Source organism: Salvelinus namaycush, chromosome 7 (assembly GCF_016432855.1).
Source record: "Salvelinus namaycush isolate Seneca chromosome 7, SaNama_1.0, whole genome shotgun sequence".
NCBI lineage: Eukaryota > Metazoa > Chordata > Actinopteri > Salmoniformes > Salmonidae > Salvelinus > Salvelinus namaycush.
In genome coordinates this window covers 29,459,082-29,475,477 of record NC_052313.1, presented here as the reverse complement: position 1 = coordinate 29,475,477, position 16,396 = coordinate 29,459,082, and the positions used below count along the sequence as shown (strand labels likewise).

The following is a 16,396-nucleotide window of genomic DNA, read 5'->3' as shown; positions in this document are numbered from 1 at the left end:
ACACTGCAGCAGGGATTTTGGCCCACTCCTCCATACAGACCTTCTCCAGATCCTTCAGGTTTTGGGGCTGTCGCTGGGCAATACGGACTTTCAGCTCCCTCCAAAGATTTTCTATTGGGTTCAGGTCTGGAGAGTGGCTAGGCCACTCCAGGACCTTGAGATGCTTCTTACGGAGCCACTCCTTAGTTGCCCTGGCTGTGTGTTTCGGGTCGTTGTCATACTGGAAGACCCAGCCACGACCCATCTTCAATGCTCTTACTGAGGGAAGGAGGTTGTTGGCCAAGATCTCGCGATACATGGCCCCATCAATCCTCCCCTCAATACGGTGCAGTCGTCCTGTCCCCTTTGCAGAAAAGCATCCCCAAAGAATGATGTTTCCACCTCCATGCTTCACGGTTGGGATGGTATTCTTGGGGTTGTACTCATCCTTCTTCTTCCTCCAAACACGGCGAGTGGAGTTTAGACCAAAAAGCTCTATTTTTGTCTCGTCAGATCACATGACCTTCTCCCATTCCTCCTCTGGATCATCCAGATGGTCATTGGCGAACTTCAGACGGGCCTGGACATGCGCTGGCTTGAGCAGGGGGACCTTGCGTGCGCTGCAGGATTTTAATCCATGACGGCGTAGTGTGTTACTAATGGTTTTCTTTGAGACTGTGGTCCCAGCTCTCTTCAGGTCATTGACCAGGTCCTGCCGTGTAGTTCTGGGCTGATCCCTCACCTTCCTCATGATCATTGATGCCCCACGAGGTGAGATCTTGCATGGAGCCCCAGACCGAGGGTGATTGACCGTCATCTTGAACTTCTTCCATTTTCTAATAATTGCGCCAACAGTTGTTGCCTTCTCACCAAGCTGCTTGCCTATTGTCCTTCTTAAAGAAAAAGCTTCTTAAAGAAAAACTAACAGGTCTGTGAGAGCCAGAGTTCTTACTGGTTGGTAGGCGAGCCCATAATAATTAGGAACTCAATCAAGGTCTCAAATTACTGTTGAGAGTTAGAACATATCATATAACATATGCCATTTAGCAGACACTTTAATCCAAAGCAACTTACTGTCATGTGTGCCACCATTTTACTTATGGGTGGTCCTGGGCATCAAACCCACGACGCTGTTGTTACAAGCACCATGCTCTACCAGCTGAGCTACAACGGATCATACCTTTCATGTTGAATAATAGAAGACTCAAGGTGCAATTTCGAAATTTGGTTATGCATCAGCAGTTTTTCTCTTGTCATGACAGTCACTCAATTAGTCATGTCAGCTAACACATTTTGGATTGGTAAGTTATTCTAGCCAGCTTTCTAAACTTTTAGTTATCGTGGATGAATACCGACCGGGCAAGCAGGGCACGTGCCCAGGGGCCTTGACCTCCAGGTGGGTCACACATTGATTTTCTTAGTCACTCTCACTCAGATATAGGGCATAATTCATGGCAAAATGTGTAGAATTGCAGGACATTTGTTATAAAATGTCTAAATGTTCTCTCTACCCCATGGCAAAAAGGGGGAATATTTTAATTTGGGTCTCAGGCTGTAAAAGTTTACATACCCCTGGTCTAAAGAATCCATATTTTCTTCTGACATATTAACACAGAAATACTGGAGATTATTAACTTTTGTTTTGGTGGCGATTTGACACAATTCACGGTCTTGAATTGGACTCACATTTTTCTGGGGTCTCGGTCTTGGCTCGGTCTCGGAACCCTCGCCCCCCTCCCGGTCTCGGTCTTGACTCGGACTCAATTTGCTCCAGTCTTGGTCTTGAATCGGTCTCGCTTTATATATAGCACCTTAAAGGGATCCGCTATGGTTACAAGCCAAATAACCCTTATTTAGCACTATATAGAACTATTTGTATTTAGTGTGTATGGATGCATGCCACATTGCAAAGCAGTAAGCTAGTTTATTTGTCCTTTATTAAATGTTTCTTATTGATTTCAATATGGAAGGGAAACCAGGTGTTTGTATGTAGTGTTTCTTGATGAGTATAAGGCAAATTTATTAACTTAATGCGAACAATTGTGTTATTCTTGTACCATATTTTTGTGTAAAAATAGTAGCAGTTCATTCAATCGGGGAGGAAAAAAGGGGGCATGGGGGGGCGGGGCACAGGATGCTCTCCCATGATGAAAGGGGGGCGTAACTTAAAAAGTTTAGCAAGCACTAATCTAGCTAATAATTAGCACAAATACAGATGGGCAACCCCATGCTTCAGCCTATTTTTTTTATAGCCACTATGCTGCATAATTTATGATACAGGTGATAATGCTTATTACTAAATAACACAGCAGCCTGATAACATGTATCTCACATCCGGCTGTGATTGGGAGTCCCATAGGGCAGCGTACAATTGGCCCAGCATCGTCGGTAGGCCGTCATTGTAAATAAGAATTTGTTCTTAACTGACTGCCTAGTTAAATAAAGGATAAATGATTTCTAGAAGGGAAAATAATATTTTAGGTGCTGTCAGCATCTTTTTTATTTTCATTCATTTTGGAGTATAGAAGTCACAAAAACTGACTTTCTCTCAGGCATTCTACAAAACAATTGTAAAATTAACGTTAGATAAACTCTACTTCAGGTTCCAGACAAGAGGTGTGCTGTCAGTGTGTGTAAACAGAGATACTGCGTTAACAGCATTGCTTCAACTAGTTTGATTGAACTGAGCTCCGTAGTCTGGGTAATGAGAAGGGAGTGGATGCAAAGTACAGCAGAGGGCCTCGGTGGGTTCAGGCTAACTGTGTGTGACCTGCTCACATCATTTTCCTCCCACTGTAATGTGTCTTGGTCTCTGGCAGGGGAATTCAATCAGATGGAGAAAGAAGCGTAATGTCTTCTAACCCCTCACTGACCTACTCACACACACACACAAACACAGTCTAGTTGCATACGCACTCAGAAGCAAGGCCCTATCCACCTGCCACGCTGTGGTGTGAATCATGTCGGCTGTTGATCTCTGCACTCTCCCGCTAAGCTTTTTCTCGGCAGCCTGCCATGATGACGACAGTAAGGGCCACGTTATTACTTGAGCTCTGGCTCGCCGCTCCATCCAGAGCCGCCGCTGCCCTCGACGCTGCCCATGCGGGATTTATCCCAGACCATCAATATCTCAAAGGCCGGGGCCTCGCTTCTAGGGGAGGGAGGGTTTATTACTCATATATTCTGAGCCTGGGACTCCAGGCCCCCACTGGAGGTTCAAGTCGTAAAGGCAAATACTGGAAAATCCCTGCAGTGGAGCCCCCCCCATGGAGAGCCCGGGCTTTGAGTTATTTACAGTGCCGAAGCAAGACCCCAGGCGAAGAGGAAGCAGCAGCCGCGTGTTAGCCTCTGATCCTTCGACAAACAATCGCCGTCCCCATGTACCGTTGTCCTCTTAAAGGTAGTTAGTGTCTTCAAGTATGATAAACCTTGGCAAGCAATGTTTCCTTTTCCTCCTGGTCACTGTGGTTACTGGTAGAGAAAAGTAGACATGCTTTATTACTCTAGCTACCCTCACATGGCTGTCTGTGCAGTAGCTCGCTATAGGCTAGCTGTCAGAATCTGTTGCTGGTTCCTCAAGGCCAACCAGTGATGAAGTCAAGATACAGGCCAAGACCAAGACCATAATAGGGCCAAGACTGTCGAGATCAAGACTCTGTCTCTGACACCGGAATGCACAGACGTTTTGAAAGGCTAATCATGGCAACACCATATCCATGCTGGCTGGATCGATCATCCCTTTCTGTGTAAATGCTTCTGGTGCTGTATCTCAAGGTAACAGCATCCGCACTGGTTTCGCTCATCCAAATCAAAAACTCCATCCATCTGCAGGTATGGGCATGTTGTGTACCACGCAACTGTCCCATTATGGGCCGTCTTCAAAGCAGGGGCCCATCCGGTCTCTGATTCACAGGAAAGACTCAACGGCAGCTTGCGATCGGAACAGATGGCAAGTAGGCAACTGTGTAAGCGAGCGATGGAAGCGCTTTCATATTGACAAATAATTGACAGACCATCCCTGAGCGCGAGTACATTTCCTGATGAATTGTCACCTGTTTAATCATTGTCATCTCACTGTTTTTTCCCCCTCCTTCTTATTAATGCTTTGCTTTTTTTGGAAGCCTGGTCCCAGATCTGTTTATGCTGTCTTGCCAATGGCATGACAATGGCATAGGAGTTGGCAAGAGAGCAAATCAAATCAAATTTATTTATATAGCCCTTCGTACATCAGCTAATATCTCTAAGTGCTGTACAGAAACACAGCCTAAAACCCCAAACAGCAAGCAATGCAGGTGTAGAAGCACGGTGGCTAGGAAAAACTCCCTAGAAAGGCCAAAACCTAGGAAGAAACCTAGAGAGGAACCAGGCTATGAGGGCAGCACATCTGGGACCAGACTACCTTTTTAAACTATCCACTGGGGAAATGCTGAATGTCCCAAGGGCCCCTCTCCCTCCAGGGTGTTTCACCACCTGAGCCTGCTCTTTAATATCTTAATTGACTCACCTCTCCCACTCATCTCCACCCCTTTTCCTCAGCAAACAACCCACACTAAAAACAAATGAATTCAAAAAGCAGCACATGCACGTTGTAAATAGTTTGACTCTACTAACGCTGATCACCTGAAACAATATAGAGTACATGGAATAATAGATGTGTGGCCCACACACAGATAAGATTTTGATTTGCTTGATTTGTTTTTATTTTAGTAGTATGAAAGCTGATAGCACCCAGAGTTGCTACATTTCATACTGAAAAAAGAATACATCTAATTGACTATAAGCTGATTTTCAACACAGTCAGTGATTTTTGTATACCTTACGTCGTAACGTTGGTGACTGCTCTAACTCCTTCATTGAGTACGTTTACATGCACACTAGTAACTCGATATTAAACCAATTATGGCAGTAGGCAGATTATGCAATAGTCATGTGAACACGTTACTCTGCTTATCTTAGTCGGTGTAAGGTCAAAATCAAAGTAAGCATACTCCGATTAAAACACCTAATTTTTCTGAGCAATCTTTCAAATTATTAGGACATGTAAACTCCTTAATCTGCGTTCCGGATGTGTATTTGATCTGTGAATGTGCTAGCACCAGCCGAGCGGGTCTCCCTCTTTAGGGCGAGTGAAGTGTGTTCGGGAACAACTGATCTTAGATGTAGTTTTCACATACAAACTTCATATGTCCGAACTGAGATCCAAATATGCTTCCCAAAAATAACATGTTCTCTGCGGTAGAATGTTCATTTTGATTGGCGATTTTCTGCATTTGTCAGAGTATATTATCAGGTAGCCAGATTTGAGATGTGTCCATGTAAATAGGATTAATAGGTAAATCGTTCTTCTTGCAAAGCATGTAAACGTTTTAATCAAACTATTATATCAATCTGTCACGTTCCTGACCTTATTTCCTTTGTTTAGTCTTTGTTTAGTTGGTCAGGACGTGAGCTGGGTGGGCATTCTATGTTTTGTGTTTCTATGTTGGGTTTGTTGTTTGGCCTAATATGGTTCTCAATCAGAGGCAGGTGTTTGTCATTGTCTCTGATTGGGAACCATATTAAGGTAGCCTGTTTTCACTGTTTGTTTGTGGGTGATTGTTCCTGTTCGTGCGTTCATGTGTTTTATGTTCTCAGGTTCAGGACTGTAGCTTCGTTGTTTTCGTCTGTTTATTGTTTTTTTGTTCGTATTGAAAGTAGTATTCCAATAAATATGGATACATACCACGCTGCGCTTTGGTCCTCCTCTCCTTCCAACGACGAGAGCCGTTACACAATCTGACTATCCACAATAATCGCATTATTTTGTGCATGTAACCGTACTCATTGACAGTGAGTTGAACTGGATCTGTAGTTCTTTTCAGGTAGTTATTTTTAATTTTTCTTGTCTGGAATTCAGCTTTTAGCTGCATATGTGAAGAACACACCCTAACCAATAATAATAAAACCTTATATGAACGTTGCACCACGCTGTGGTGTGAATCATGTCGGCTGTTGATCTCTGCACTCTCCCGCTAAGCTTTTTCTCGGCAGCCTGCCATGATGACGACAGTAAGGGCCACGTTATTACTTGAGCTCTGGCTCGCCGCTCCATCCAGAGCCGCCGCTGCCCTCGACGCTGCCCATGCGGGATTTATCCCAGACCATCAATATCTCAAAGGCCGGGGCCTCGCTTCTAGGGGAGGGAGGGTTTATTACTCATATATTCTGAGCCTGGGACTCCAGGCCCCCACTGGAGGTTCAAGTCGTAAAGGCAAATACTGGAAAATCCCTGCAGTGGAGCCCCCCCCATGGAGAGCCCGGGCTTTGAGTTATTTACAGTGCCGAAGCAAGACCCCAGGCGAAGAGGAAGCAGCAGCCGCGTGTTAGCCTCTGATCCTTCGACAAACAATCGCCGTCCCCATGTACCGTTGTCCTCTTAAAGGTAGTTAGTGTCTTCAAGTATGATAAACCTTGGCAAGCAATGTTTCCTTTTCCTCCTGGTCACTGTGGTTACTGGTAGAGAAAAGTAGACATGCTTTATTACTCTAGCTACCCTCACATGGCTGTCTGTGCAGTAGCTCGCTATAGGCTAGCTGTCAGAATCTGTTGCTGGTTCCTCAAGGCCAACCAGTGATGAAGTCAAGATACAGGCCAAGACCAAGACCATAATAGGGCCAAGACTGTCGAGATCAAGACTCTGTCTCTGACACCGGAATGCACAGACGTTTTGAAAGGCTAATCATGGCAACACCATATCCATGCTGGCTGGATCGATCATCCCTTTCTGTGTAAATGCTTCTGGTGCTGTATCTCAAGGTAACAGCATCCGCACTGGTTTCGCTCATCCAAATCAAAAACTCCATCCATCTGCAGGTATGGGCATGTTGTGTACCACGCAACTGTCCCATTATGGGCCGTCTTCAAAGCAGGGGCCCATCCGGTCTCTGATTCACAGGAAAGACTCAACGGCAGCTTGCGATCGGAACAGATGGCAAGTAGGCAACTGTGTAAGCGAGCGATGGAAGCGCTTTCATATTGACAAATAATTGACAGACCATCCCTGAGCGCGAGTACATTTCCTGATGAATTGTCACCTGTTTAATCATTGTCATCTCACTGTTTTTTCCCCCTCCTTCTTATTAATGCTTTGCTTTTTTTGGAAGCCTGGTCCCAGATCTGTTTATGCTGTCTTGCCAATGGCATGACAATGGCATAGGAGTTGGCAAGAGAGCAAATCAAATCAAATTTATTTATATAGCCCTTCGTACATCAGCTGATATCTCTAAGTGCTGTACAGAAACACAGCCTAAAACCCCAAACAGCAAGCAATGCAGGTGTAGAAGCACGGTGGCTAGGAAAAACTCCCTAGAAAGGCCAAAACCTAGGAAGAAACCTAGAGAGGAACCAGGCTATGAGGGCAGCACATCTGGGACCAGACTACCTTTTTAAACTATCCACTGGGGAAATGCTGAATGTCCCAAGGGCCCCTCTCCCTCCAGGGTGTTTCACCACCTGAGCCTGCTCTTTAATATCTTAATTGACTCACCTCTCCCACTCATCTCCACCCCTTTTCCTCAGCAAACAACCCACACTAAAAACAAATGAATTCAAAAAGCAGCACATGCACGTTGTAAATAGTTTGACTCTACTAACGCTGATCACCTGAAACAATATAGAGTACATGGAATAATAGATGTGTGGCCCACACACAGATAAGATTTTGATTTGCTTGATTTGTTTTTATTTTAGTAGTATGAAAGCTGATAGCACCCAGAGTTGCTACATTTCATACTGAAAAAAGAATACATCTAATTGACTATAAGCTGATTTTCAACACAGTCAGTGATTTTTGTATACCTTACGTCGTAACGTTGGTGACTGCTCTAACTCCTTCATTGAGTACGTTTACATGCACACTAGTAACTCGATATTAAACCAATTATGGCAGTAGGCAGATTATGCAATAGTCATGTGAACACGTTACTCTGCTTATCTTAGTCGGTGTAAGGTCAAAATCAAAGTAAGCATACTCCGATTAAAACACCTAATTTTTCTGAGCAATCTTTCAAATTATTAGGACATGTAAACTCCTTAATCTGCGTTCCGGATGTGTATTTGATCTGTGAATGTGCTAGCACCAGCCGAGCGGGTCTCCCTCTTTAGGGCGAGTGAAGTGTGTTCGGGAACAACTGATCTTAGATGTAGTTTTCACATACAAACTTCATATGTCCGAACTGAGATCCAAATATGCTTCCCAAAAATAACATGTTCTCTGCGGTAGAATGTTCATTTTGATTGGCGATTTTCTGCATTTGTCAGAGTATATTATCAGGTAGCCAGATTTGAGATGTGTCCATGTAAATAGGATTAATAGGTAAATCGTTCTTCTTGCAAAGCATGTAAACGTTTTAATCAAACTATTATATCAATCTGTCACGTTCCTGACCTTATTTCCTTTGTTTAGTCTTTGTTTAGTTGGTCAGGACGTGAGCTGGGTGGGCATTCTATGTTTTGTGTTTCTATGTTGGGTTTGTTGTTTGGCCTAATATGGTTCTCAATCAGAGGCAGGTGTTTGTCATTGTCTCTGATTGGGAACCATATTAAGGTAGCCTGTTTTCACTGTTTGTTTGTGGGTGATTGTTCCTGTTCGTGCGTTCATGTGTTTTATGTTCTCAGGTTCAGGACTGTAGCTTCGTTGTTTTCGTCTGTTTATTGTTTTTTTGTTCGTATTGAAAGTAGTATTCCAATAAATATGGATACATACCACGCTGCGCTTTGGTCCTCCTCTCCTTCCAACGACGAGAGCCGTTACACAATCTGACTATCCACAATAATCGCATTATTTTGTGCATGTAACCGTACTCATTGACAGTGAGTTGAACTGGATCTGTAGTTCTTTTCAGGTAGTTATTTTTAATTTTTCTTGTCTGGAATTCAGCTTTTAGCTGCATATGTGAAGAACACACCCTAACCAATAATAATAAAACCTTATATGAACGTTGCAATGCCCCCCCCCCCCTCCCCCCCCCCCCCCCCCCCCCCCCCCCTCCCCCCACAGTATTAAAAACAGAATTCCCATCGCAATTAAAACAGCGTTCCCATTATTAGGTCTTCATCTGGTCATTATCTAAAATAAATGTCTCCTGTTGGAATGACATCATTACAATGGCGTTATCCATTATAATAGAGGTGATTTCAGTGGGACACACACACACACACCTAGATCAGATGAGTAGGGTAACATGTTTGTAAAAATACATCAACATCTCCAATGGTATATCCCTCTATAGAGAATTTGTCAGTGGTAAGCTAGCTGTGACATCAACCCCCTACCGCTCTGTTCCAGTCAGCGATACATTTATGGAATGATTATCATACTCATAATCATATGGCCCCTTGTGTGTCTTGTATCCAGCCTCCCACTGGCCCTACTGGATGCCTGCTTCATTTGGCCCCACCATCGTGATGTGCATGGAAGAACACTTATTATCTCTTTCTCCCCAGATCCATCTATTGATAGATAGAAGTGTTTCCCCCTCTTTTGTGACAGGAGATCTTAATAATTAAATCGCTGACGTTCCGCCGGGAGACTTCTTCTGCTCATCTGAGCTTGAATTTTAATTCGGGGCCTCAGCATAGTTTCTTGTTCTCATCGTGAGAGAATCTCTCTCGATTTCTCTCGATTTCTCCCTCTTGCTCTCTTCCCTCTCTTCCTCTCTTTTCTTTCTTTCTTTCTTTCACTTTATTTAGGCACATTATTTTGTCATGTGCAATGTGTCTCTTCCACTCATTGTCTTGGAGATCTGGGGCGTCGGTGCAGATAGGGGAGAGATGCTGTTGAATTTAACATGAAGGGAATGTGAGCGACTGGTGCACCAGGTGGTTCCTCCGGATTTGTGTGTCGAAATGAGATTCAGTGTTCCAACACTTTCTCAGTCAAGGGTTGAGGATTTGCTGACAACCCCCCCTCCACCCCCCTTGTTTTACAGCATGAAGGGTTAACAAAATCTGTCAAAATGAAAGACGAATATCAACTATGCACACTTATAGTACATCTAGTCTAACCAAGGTGTGCCAAGTCCTCACATCATTAGTAACCTTGCATGACACGGAGACATTTAATTGCCCTCGACTGAAAGCTATACTTGTCAGTTACTTTAGCATATGTGTTGCTCACTGACTTTGCACACAGACTTTGCACAGATTTTCTTCAACCATTTACATGACTGGACAAACAAGCACTCACAAAGATTTCTGGCTTCTCCTCTTCTTTGGTTTGGTATTTCCAAAGACCCTCCTCCCCACCCCTCCAAAACAAGTGTTAGGGGCCACATGTTGACCAGAAGTGGGCCAGTAACAGCAAAACTGCAAAAAGAAAAGACTCTTCCATTATCATCCAACCTGGCCCTGTTGCGTAACCATTGGACGAAGATGAGTTCTCCCGCTCTGAAAAAAATAGGGAGTGTTGTTTTGTAACCCTACTTGTCTGTTGGGTCTAATTAGAAAATGAATGACTTGTCGGATTAATAAAGAAAGTCGAGAGGGCGAAATAGGAAAGTTTAATGGAATGCAAATTGATTTCTGTGCCCACATCTCTTCCAAGCTAGGTGAAGATCTGAACCCGAAGGCTGCCATCGCTTTTTTGAGAGGGAACAGGTCTTTCTTCCGCCACCTACCTTTCATTCGGGCCGGCGGACGCAGATTAGTGTTCGAACCTGAGCCAAACCCTCTTACAGAGGTACCACTATGTCTTCTTCTACTGCTAACATGTAGCTGTCATCTATATCTAGCACTAATGAAGGTAGACATCTTGAGAGACACACATTTTCTCCTCATTTGGGATTTCTCAGTAACTGAACTCACATTTTTGTGTGTTCTTTGCCAGACTGTGATGTCATCTCTTTTGTTCAATAAAGCTCTACAGTTTGGAAAATCGCATGTACTATTGGGGTGGCTATGTGTGTGGTTTATAGAAAGCAATTTCTTCACTCTCACAACCACATCAATGATGACAATAGGACAGCCCTCAACATTGGCAAAACCACGCCATCATGAAAAAAGAGAGCCTGTCTTAGAGCCTGTGTCTTTGAAGTGAAAAGATATTGAGATCTCCTCTTCAACAGCCGAGACTGTATAGAAACTCATCCCAAAGACGAAGAGACAAACGAAACAAGCCCAAACACATCCGCGTTGTGAAAACCTGATCCAGCATCGCTAAATGTGTATCGCATTACTACCCCAGTGCCTTGTGGGTTACTAGCAGTACTGCTTGGCACCATTCGCATAGCATGGAGTCTGGAGAGTCCCCGGTCTGCTCCTTTTTCCTCTCATCTCGGAATATAATCTCAGGAAGAACTAACAGGCCTTTCAAGGGTGTTGTCTCAGTGAGCAGCCTTCCCCCGTTCCCTCTTGTGAATGAAATGCTACACTCGTCTTTCCGCTGCCCATCCCCAGGCCTAAAGCAACATACGCAACATGAAAATGAATGCTTATTCCTGCCGCCCCAAAATCCCCTGGATCTGCAAATTGCCTCAGATAAACCCCCGATCTGACGAGGCATGTGATTGATATACCTTGTACGACTGTTATGCTTTTTTGTTTTGTGAGACTTGTGTCAAAGAAATGTATTCTTGGCAAGATTGCCGATACATTACATTGCATGATAATGCAAATCCCATGCTCCCGTAGTCAATGAACTGTCTCAGTTTAGAAGTGACCTACATATCATGATGCGTGTGTATAATGTGTCGGGTTTGAAGCACCAATTTCATCATGGTTATTTTCAGATGAAGGATGGTTTAGATGTATCCCCCCAGTTCTTGTTTCAGGGGTTTCGAGAATAATATAAATTGGATGCAGAGAGTCTCTATGCTCCGCTCAGTATGACATCAGTGTGAAAAGCAACAGAGAGAAAAGGAGACAATAGAAAACAAAGCTTTAAGAAAAAAATACAAACTGAAAAGACAAACAATTCTATGCAAATGCGGAAGATGTTCCGATTCCTGTATGCTGCGGTTACTCGAGATTATTTCTCAATTACATTGGTGCGTATAGGATAACATCCCTCCGGACTATAGATGAATTACTTGAAAATATAGCATGTTTAGTATGGCATGACTTGCAATCAACATTAAAACAAACAAAGATTGTTTGAGGGTGGGAAAACATCTCAATTTGAAGAGACTAGAGTGGCTGTATAAGAAATGTAAAGTGTGTTGTGCTAAACCGACCAGACATACAGTATATGGACTCCAAGTGTGTGTGTGTGTGTGTGTGTGTGTGTGTGTGTGTGTGTGTGTGTGTGTGTGTGTGTGTGTGTGTGTGTGTGTGTGTGTGTGTGTGTGTGTGTGTGTGTGTGTGTGTGTGTGTGTGTGTGTGTGTGTGTGTGTGTGTGTGTGTGTGTGTGTGCAAGTCAGAGTTTCGGAGACAGAGGGAAAGAGAGAGAGCGAGAAAAGGGTGCATGATTGTCCCAGGCTAATGGGAGCAGTCTTCTCTCTAGCTGACTGGAACCAATTAGAGTGGGTTTCCTGCTTTGGCACTGGGCCTCCTCCCAGCTCTTTTTCCCCTCAGCCCAGCCCAACTCCTCCAAACATCCCTCTAAACATCGCTGATCTCATCACTCTGTCACTCGCTCTGTCGCTCTTGTGACTATAGATACATAACAAGTCTGAGCCCTTTACCCAATAGACAAAACTGGTTATAATGATTACAACCACATTACAACCAGTGTGTAGGTCAGTTTGTAACGCTTTGTCTGCAGGATACCCTCTTCACTCACTGAAAATAGGTCTTCTCACTCCTGAATTTCTAAAAAGAGTAGCCTGGAGAGTCACACAACATGTAATTAACAAAATCACAGCGTGTGTCCGGGGGAACTGCATTTGTTTGACCTCATATTTTATTGAAGAATGATAATACATTTGGTTTCGACATTGTCAGCTGATGTGCTGTAAGTCTGACTAGAGTTTCCTGCGACAACATAGCTTGTTTTGCTTCACTACATAACTCTTTCTGAACATACATTCCCGATTACAGTACTCCAATCTTTGTTCGATTATTTTCTCACATCTGCCCCATCCTCCGTTCTCCTGGACAGGTCTGTTTTTCTCCCTTTGGAAGAAGCCACTGTGAATAACCCACAGCCAGGTGTCTCACTGTAAACAAAATTCTGCAGGGCAATAAAAATGGAGACTGCTACAATAAAAAGCAATTGTTGTGTATGTTTGGATCACTGTTCTCCTCCTGCGCTCGTTGAATTATTGAACACCTGTGCGTTTGGTGGAAATGTCAGATGCTCTTTTTGCTGAGACAGAGGGGGGAGGAGGAGGGAGAGAAAGAGAGAGAAACAAGGGAAGCTATGCGTAAACCATCCGCCGTCAAAAACAGCCTTTTCTAACAGGGCGTCATAGCTGATCATTGATTATTTTCAATGGGCTCGAACCCTGAATAATTTATTTCTCCATTATCAAGTCGGAATTGCCTCAGGAAATGTCCCCTCCTCTCCCTTATAGTTTTGGGCTGCTTGCTATTATCATTGATTCACAGTTCTAGTTTGGAGCTAATTCCATTAGCTCATTAATTTGCATTTCTACGTGAAGTATTGTCCTCTGTTGACATGTCGAGTCAATGATGGAGGGAGAGGGAGAAGAACAATGAGAAAGCTCAGAGCTGCTTTTGGCTGTGTGTGTGTGTGTGTGTGTGTGTGTGTGTGTGTGTGTGTGTGTGTGTGTGTGTGTGTGTGTGTGTGTGTGTGTGTGTGTGTGTGTGTGTGTGTGTGTGTGTGTGTGTGTGTGTGTGTGTGTGTGTGTGCAGTGCGAAGCAAGCATATGTGTCCCAGTGGCAATCAGTGGTGGCCTAAATTTGTCAGGGTTGATATTTGCGAAGCTGCCCATAGTAGCTCTCTGGCTGAGAGTGTGAGGGACGGCACCAGCCAGACGAAGCCTACACCAGCTAGCTGTGCTGGAATCCATAGGCTAGTGAGGGGGACTGGAAAACTGTGTCCTGTGTTTCTGCTGCCACTTTAAGGGGAAAAAACATTTCCAGCCTATTAATAACCAACTCAACTAGTTATTTTCTGCGTTTTCTCTCCTCTGCTCTCTTCCCCGCATTAATTAATGTATTTTCTCCTTGTGTTTCCCTATAAAGAGGATGTCGGCCCGATAGACCAATTATCTCTTTCCTCAAAATTATATTTTCTAATCCGTCAGTCACCTCCCGATGATGTTCCCCGGAGATCACACTCTCTCGGGCTACCGCTATTCTTAGCGTGGCAGCCCGCGAGGGGGGGGGGGGGGGTTATCTGTGAAACAAGGTTGCCCTTTCAGAGAGTAGAGTACGGGAGCAAGAGACACTGCCGGCACAGCCCCTGCCACCGTATAGAACACTGTAAATCCGCGAAAGATGGAAGAATGTAATCTATTCTCCTGTCCGCTGGAGAGAAATGAAAGGCAAGAGTGTATCTCCCGTTTATGGGTGTGAAGGGTTTCCTGATTAAACGTAGCTAAGGCCCAGGCTCCATTTCAACCCCGGCCCGAGTGTTGCCGCCGCTGCCTCGTCGTAGTTGCGGCGTCTCATTTCCAGTGGATATCTGTAGTGTCAGAGAAAAGAGCTTGCCTATGTTTTCACAGTAATGAGCCGCAGTCGTCTGCACCGTTTTAGAAAATGAGCCCCCATGTTGTAATGATAAGTGGCGACTGGAATTTCGTTACTCCGTGAAACTTCCCAGGCATAGTCTGTGACGTCTCTGCTGTAGCCTTGATAAATTAAGAGTTTATTGTCTTGTGTAGTCTCACCGAACTGGTAGTGGAAAGTAGAAACACATTTGTTTGATCAGAAAACAGTTGTCACTTTCTGACGCCCAGTGTTTGCATATTCCGTTACATTTTAGTCATTTAGCAGACGCTCTTATCCAGAGCGGCTTACAGTTAGTGCATTCATCTTAAGATACTGTAGCTAGGTGGGACAACCTTATATCACAGTTATAGTAAGTACATTTTTCCTCAATATATCAGTGAAGTTAGAGATAGTAGGGGGAAGAGAGTCAAGTGCGAGTGTTAGTTCACGAAAGGCTTCTCTTTTGAGGGGGGGGTGCTGTGCCGAGGAAGGCTTTTGACATGCGCCCTTAGTCACCACTTCTCTGTTTGCATTATTATCTCTGCAGCAGTAGACACCAGATGTGTCGTCCTGACAGTGGGAGTCTGCTGGTATGAAGCCGATTCTAAATAGGCTTTTCTAGGGGATCCCATGGGGTTTGGACTGTGGAATCCCAAGGCTCTGTCTTTCAGAAGTATTCTCTCAGACATTTTGTGTTAGCTAGGTGCTCTGGGGCACAATACAAAATCTCAGCCGTTGGTTTCAATGAGCCCTGAAATATGGAAATGACAAAAGGCACATGCTTAGCCTTTTAATACTACTGTTGTTTATCTCTTTTTCCTTCGCTGTGCTCTGAAGATCGTAATTTTCTGTCCCCTAGAGAGACAGGGACTGTGTGTGTGTGTGGCGTTTGTGTGCGTGCGTGCGTGCGTGCATGCGTGTGTGCGCAATCCAGTATCTTGACTACTGTAGGCTAGTCCCAACTACTGTGGTCCCATGTAGTTCCGTTGGTAGAGCATGGAGCTTGTAACGTCAGCGTTGTCGGTTCAATTCCCATGGTGGGCCATTCTGAAAGAATGTATGCACTCAATACTGTAAGTTGCTCTGGGTAAATGTATAATATTTCACCTTCTGATGTCTTTTCATGCCTATCAGGAATAGGGGGACATGTGACAATTGAATATTGTAAAAGCATCGTCTGATCTAATTGGGATTGTCAATGTGGATATCACTGAAGAGGTCAAACATAGCTCTTGCATTTAGGTTTTTTTGTGTTCATTATTCTGCATTACAGATTTCCAAAAATATATGTGTTTTTGAATCATGTTCGTGAAGTTTAAATTCCTAAATCGACTACGATTCCCTGTGACTTACACCCTCCCTTGAGCTCTCTGTCCTCCTAACCTTCTTCTCTCTCCGCAGGATGCAGAAGCAAAGCCACTGTTACCGCATCACCTACCGGCACATGGAGAGGACCCTAACCCAGGAGGAGGTGCGCTTTCTCAACGCCGCCATAGAGCACACTGCCGAGCAGGAATGGGCGTAAAGGGGCAGTACTGAGACACCCTCCGCCGCCCCCTCCCGTGGGTCGTGTTCAGTAAGCACGGAAGGGGGGGGGGGGGTTGTTTTTAAAACAGGCACAACCTTGAAAAATGTATTTTCATTTGTTTCTGTGTGCCCTACGGAACATAAGCATGAGAAGGGCTGTTATGGTGACCGTATTACACCCACACCAGAGGTCACGAGTCATAACCGCAATCAAATTCCACATGACCGTTTAGTCACGGTAACTAGGCTTCTCCAAGTTCTGATGCTGCTGATGGTCATTAGTAGCCTACCAAACTTG

At 44.3% G+C, this 16,396-nt stretch overlaps 1 pseudogene; it reads left to right on the top strand.

Annotated features, from left to right (window-relative positions):
• The window catches only part of LOC120050693, a 125,884-nt pseudogene extending 109,788 nt beyond the window's left edge, over nt 1-16,096 (top strand).
• The last annotated feature ends 300 nt before the right edge of the window (nt 16,097-16,396 follow it).